We start from the raw sequence: 6256 nt of genomic DNA, 5'->3' as shown, positions 1-6256 counted from the left end.
CACCAGTTCTATTTATTTCACAAGTATGCATGAGAAAGGTAGGTAGAGAACAAGCTGTGATGATGTATGACCACCAGCATTGTGAGCTACTCAGATAGGGCACAGTCTCTGCTGAAGGACCTACACTTGCTTTTCATGCACCAGCATGGCTGTGCTCAGTGACCAGTGCTCTTCTAACTGATCAATGCCCCATTTTGATTGGTTGACACCCAGCTGTATAAGTTGTTAAATCTTTTAAATATCACCTCCTCTTCTTCTGGGCGAACTTGGACAAACTAATCCTCTCTCAACTTCAACTGTGAAATAAAAACTTTAAACTGTATAGTCTCCCAAATCCCTTTCAGCCATTTACAGTCTACCATTTGGGCTTTAACTATACACATAATGAATAAGAATCAAGATGGAATGCGAATACCAACAGTAAATTTTCAAGAGCATCACATCTCGACCACTGAGTTAGAAGAAGATACAATATCAACTATTAAGTAAAAATTGAGACTAGATAGGGCAGGGTGTTATGGAGATGATTTTCTCAGTTAAACAATTTGGACCTTCATGGAGATGGGAACCAGCTGGTATTGTAAAACCAAGCCTGGAAAGTATAAAAAACTAACACTAAATATGCTCATTTTTTACAAGCTTGCCAAGCAACTCCAGCTTTCTTGAACAAAATTGCAAAACAAGAAATTTACAAAATGGTATGCCTACATTTTTATTTGCAGCTTATGAGTTTTGTTTTAGTAAAAAGGTGGAAATTGACTCCAACTGGCTTCATTCATGTGGTGGATATAAAAATGCTGCAATAACGTAAGCATACTAAACAAATATTAGTAAGTTATTACTTGTCATCATGAGTTATTCTTTGATTCATAAATACATGGGCTAAAGCATCTACTATATCTTAGGGTACACAAATAAACTACGTGTATTTAGATCTTTTTCCTAGGGCCCACTTCTGGGAAAATCTAGCCTAAATGAGTGTGTATGTTTGTGTGCATGCATATGTGCATGATCATGTATGGGGGGCAGGGTGGGATGTACAGTGTAGGGCATTCCAGGCAGCCAGAACACCGTATTTAAAAGCACTGATGTAGGAAACAGAAAGAAGAATTCTAGCAATACTGGATAGTTTGTAGAACGACTAGAGGACATAACATATGTAGGGAGTGGTAAGAGAACATCCTGTGGTGGATGTTAGAAGCAAGAAATGTAAACAACCTTCTATGGCCCACTAAAAAAGGGTTTTACTTGCTATAAGGAAGACAATTAAGAGCACATTGAGAGAGAGCTATTCCAATCAAAGTGGATTGCTTGGGTACAAATTCTATTGCTTAAAGTTTTGTGTATTCTTTTAAAATAATAGAGAAATTGGATGTGGTTCCATAGTGTAGCGGTTAGCACATCTGCTTTACATGCAGAAGGTACTGGGTTCGCACCACAGTCCATGGTTTACGGCCATACCACCCTGAACAAGCCTGATCCCGTCTGATCTAGAAAGCTAAGCAGGGTCGGGCCTGGTTTGTACTTGGATGGGAGACCACCTAGGAAGATCAGGTGCTGTAGACATAAATAATAAGAAGAAAATAAAAAAAAGTAATAAAGAAGTCTAATTGTGCTAATGAGAAGATGAAAAAGGAGCCAAGATATGGATACAACAGTTATTAAAGTTGTTTAATGTCCATTTGTTTTATGTTGATCAACACATACTGGTTATTGAAAGGAAATGGGAAAGCTGAGTTCTTGCTCTTTCATTCTGTTAATGACCATAGGGTGACATGATTTCTATTGTCCTGTGTTAGAGTTAACTGATCTTTTCCCTGCTTGAGCTAGTCTGTTGCTGAATTTTATTAAATTTTTCAATTCAGTTCTTACAGTCTTCAACTCTGTGATTTCTGTTTGACACGTTTATATATTTTCTATCTCTTTGTTGAAATTTTCACTTTGTTCATGCATTGCTCTCCTGACCTCAGTGAGGCTCTCTTTGCGGCTGTCATTTTGAACATCCTATTGGGTAAATTATTTATCTATGTTTCATTAAAGTTTGTCTCTGAATATTTGTCTTTTTTCTGTTGTTTGAAACATATTCTCTTGCTTATTCTCGTTGACTCTCTGTGTTAGTTTCTGTGCATGAGATAAAACAGCCAATTCTCTAAGTCTTGACAAAGTTTCTCACATAGATTAATCTTGTCAATCAGCCTGGCCTGAGCTCTTAGTTTTCGGTCAAAGTTTTGTGATTGTCAAAGCTGCCATCTTTGTTTTCAATGGCTTCCGGTAACTGAGGGTATGCCAAGGCATTTGAAATCTGTGTCCTAAAAGCATGGTAAATGCCTGTACACCTGTTCAAGATTCTGAAGGACTACTGATTGCCTGCTTCCCCGGTTTCCCAATGCAGGCAACTTGGAAGCCCAACCTTGAGCTACCAGCTGGGAGGGTCAGGGTGTTAGATATGCAGTCTAGTCCCTCTCAGGGAGAAACCAAGACTGCACATTTCCTCACTGACTCTGTGCTGAGCCAGGGGGAATAGTCACTGAAAATGTTTGGATGATCCTGAGGAACTTGATTGCTGAGCCCCATCAGCTCCCACAGCTAGGTGGCTTGGTGGCAGTCCCTCTGGTGGCAGCCATAAAACTGAGAGTGCTGTATATGTGGGCAAGCTTATTGCAGGGAGAACCTGGATACCTGGTCTTACTGTTGGAGAATTTGAGGGTAGAAGGAAGAGAGTGTGCCCACCAGTTCCTTCGGGCTCCAAGGAGGATCCTAGTCAAGTCCCATTTGCAGGTTGATTAGAACTGGAGCCTCTGGCAGCAGCTGGGAAAATATGCAGTCAAATCCTTTCCAGTGAGAAACTGGTAGATAGGCCTTTTAGCCTGTGCTGTATGCAGTAAGCCCAGTATGGAGCCACAGGGAGTGTTTGTGCATCCATTTAAAACTGACTTCTTTATTGCTATTGTTCTATGTGACTCCTGAATGCAAGCCTCATTGCCGATGAGATATAGGTGACTTGGGGTCCCATTTTTCAGAAGACAACTGTAAATGTTGGGACATTAAATGTGTGGACAAGCTCCTTCTAGAATCAAGCTGGAGATTTGGTTTAATTGTTGGGTCAAGCCAGAGGAAAGATGTGAGAAAGCACCCACAGGTTCTTTTGAGCTTCAGGGAGGATTCTAGTCAGCAGCCTAATTAGAAACTAAACCCTTGGGCAGCAGCTCATAAAGTATTCATCAACCCTTCCAGGGAAAAACTAGAAGATGATGGGCTGTCAGCCTGCTCCTCTACATTGAGACTGAGGAAATAGGTGTGGAGAATGCTCCTGCATCCATCTGTTTACCTACTGCTTCCTTGTTTGCTGTGGTTCTGTGAGACTCATGAATGCAAACTCCAGTGGCTATCAGAGATAGGTGAAGTGGGGTCCTGTCACTTGGGTGCCAGACTTAAAAGTTGGGGTGCTATATGTGTGGACCAAACCCTTTACTCCTTAGGGAGAAGCTGGGAGTAGGGGATTTTCTCCCAAGTTGTAAGACACTGCACTGAGGGTGGGTGGTGCAGCCAGAATGTGCCTCAGTCTTTCCTCCCTGTTTCAATGGAGTATTTTCTCAATCACCCGATGTGTAGGAGTCACTCAAATCTAGTTTCTGGATTTCTGTCAGAGAAAATTACTCCATTTGTAGCTGTATAATCTGTCATCCATGGGAAGAGAGAAATTCAGGAGCTTCTAATTTTGCCATCTTGGTGACATCACTCTCCGTTTTCCTTTCCTTAAATGCATTTGGAAAAATGTGGAATATACTTCCTTTGTTTAAGTGGACTTTCCAGGAAATATGCAAAAAAAGGAGGACAATCCTAATTCTATTAAGATGCTTAATCCTGTTGATGCAGGACAAGGCAAATTTCCCTAAGTGGGGAGATCAAGCCCTGCACTTAGAGAAGAGGGTCCTTTGGCAGAGAGTGTAGAAAGAATTCAACACGCACACCAAAGTTAGAGTCAAAAGGAAAGTTTATTAGAAAAGGAGTAACACTCCACAGACAGAGCGTGGTCTCCTCTCAGAGGCCGAGAGTGAGAGACACAGAGTAAAGACACTGAGATCAGACCCTGAGTGCTCAGGGAATTCAGTTTATATGTCATTCTTTAGTTACCATTTCCTTTGATATGGACAAACAGTGAGGGAAGGGAAGAGTATATAGTGTGAAAAGACAATAATATGTAGACTGAAAGGGCTGCTGGCAGTTCCCAGCCTTTAATCCCTAAACTCCCCATGGTTTTAGCCATGGGGAATGATTCTTGCTTCCCCTTTCCCTTTCACAGGTGTGGGGAATGGGTTTTTAGCAATCCCAGCAGAAATCTTCTTTTGTTCTGCAGGTGTCCTCCTGGCCTGGCTGCAGGGCTGATCAGCATACTGCAGTCTCTGAATGAAGCTCCATTAACAGTTGTAATTCTCTTGCCTCCTCCCTACATTACTATTGTCAACCTCCTCCCCGCCCCCCCCCGCCACCCCCGTCATTGCAATCTTACAGTTTTTAGTATAATCATTGTTCATAACTCTCTACTGCTTCTTGAGATAGGTTTATGTCAAATACATATCCATCTGGTTTGCCATGGCCATGAGTCTGCCACCATCCTGTACATTTCCACATTTCCCTGCTTCCCCACTAAACTGTAATGTGCATAAAGTTCAGTAACCATTTTTTGATGTTGTTTTTTACTGTCGTGCACACTCTGTCAATGTAAAGACATTGTGAGCATGGTTTTCCTCAAGAAACAAGAAAGAACAACTCACAGCTCATGTCAGCTACACCACCCCGTTTGTAAACAATTGTATTTTTCAAATTACATCAAAGAATATTGAAGATCTTTGGTTTAAAATGTCTGGTCCAAATTCAGATATCTACTTAATTCTGAAAAATTACTGGAACAGAGCAGATACTTAATCTTTCTTGAATAATTCCATTATATCATTAAGATATTCTTAGCCTGAGAGTTTTTTTTCCTAAATGAAGCAGTAAGCAAAAATCTTAGTGTACCATATAAAATGTATTAATTCTAAGATGGCCCTTTGAGTCTATTTTAAATATTATATTCGTTTATAAGTTGGTTACTGAGCCAATGAAAGAATAAGAAATGATCTTCCAGGCATCCAGATGTTGAAGCAAGAATAAAACTCAACAGTCTTGGTTAAAATATAATATACGGTGACATCAAAATACAGTAATTTCAAAATTCAATTTGAGAAACAATTGTTTTAAATATTTTGAATCAGATTAGCCTGAGGAGTGATGTTGAATCCAAAGCCCCAAATCAGGATGTAGCAGATATATTATTACTTAGAATTTTTTTCTCCCTCTCTATTGCACCCTTAAATCTCAGAGTCTAACATTTCTGGAGGGAGAATGCATTAAATTCTCAGAGCAGCAAAGAGAGAAGAAAGAGCGCCTACTCTCAATGCAACACTCATAGACTCAGTACTCTGCATGCCTCTCCTTCAGGCACATTTTATTCTCAAATCCCCTGTTTGTAAAGACTTGATTCTAAAAGAATTGGTACTCCAGTTCTCCAATTCACTTCCCCCTCTTTTCTTAATTATCTACCCACAAAAATTTGATTACACAACTAAATATACCTTCAAAGTAAGCATGTGTGCGTTTGCACACACGCACACACACACACACACACACACACACACAGGTAAAACAACATTTGGAGTAGTTATGTTTGTCTCTCAGGTTGTAAAAGTGAAATGAAAATTTCTATTGATTTGATATCCTTTGTCCGAGTTTTCTCAAAGAGTTTAGTATATCATTCAATTTTGTGGACCCATTATTATTTATGTGATTGGAATCATTCTAATCATTAGAGATAGAGAGTAACCATGCCCAAAGGTGGAATTCCAATATCATATTCTGTAAATTTACATCAGGGAACTCATACTATTAAAATAATCTATTTTCTTTTTATTTTTTATTTTCAGAAAGATATTGATTTTAAAACTGTGAATATTATCTTCCACCTACCGGTAACATTGTACTGTATGAGACACAAAACATGTCTCTTTCTGAAAAATGACACCTGTTCAAATATTTTAAATGTACTGTTATTTCTTATGTCAACATTTTCTTTTCAAGCTGATTTCCAATATTCAGTGAACTATTCACATGACATGCTTTCATACAGTTAAAAAAAATGAGTGATCCCTTATAACATGTTTACTTTTTATTGCCTCCTACTATTTTTCCTCTCTTTATAGTACTTATAACCATGCAA

At 39.3% G+C, this 6256-nt stretch overlaps 1 pseudogene; it reads left to right on the top strand.

The window, feature by feature from the left end:
- Positions 1 to 1447: 1447 nt before the first annotated feature.
- Positions 1448 to 1566, top strand: LOC111738433 (annotated as a pseudogene).
- Positions 1567 to 6256: the final 4690 nt, after the last annotated feature.

The sequence above is a fragment of the Pteropus vampyrus genome, unplaced genomic scaffold (assembly GCF_000151845.1).
Source record: "Pteropus vampyrus isolate Shadow unplaced genomic scaffold, Pvam_2.0 Scaffold38, whole genome shotgun sequence".
NCBI lineage: Eukaryota > Metazoa > Chordata > Mammalia > Chiroptera > Pteropodidae > Pteropus > Pteropus vampyrus.
Note: the sequence above shows the minus strand (reverse complement) of the source record. Positions and strands in the feature narration are given on the sequence as shown.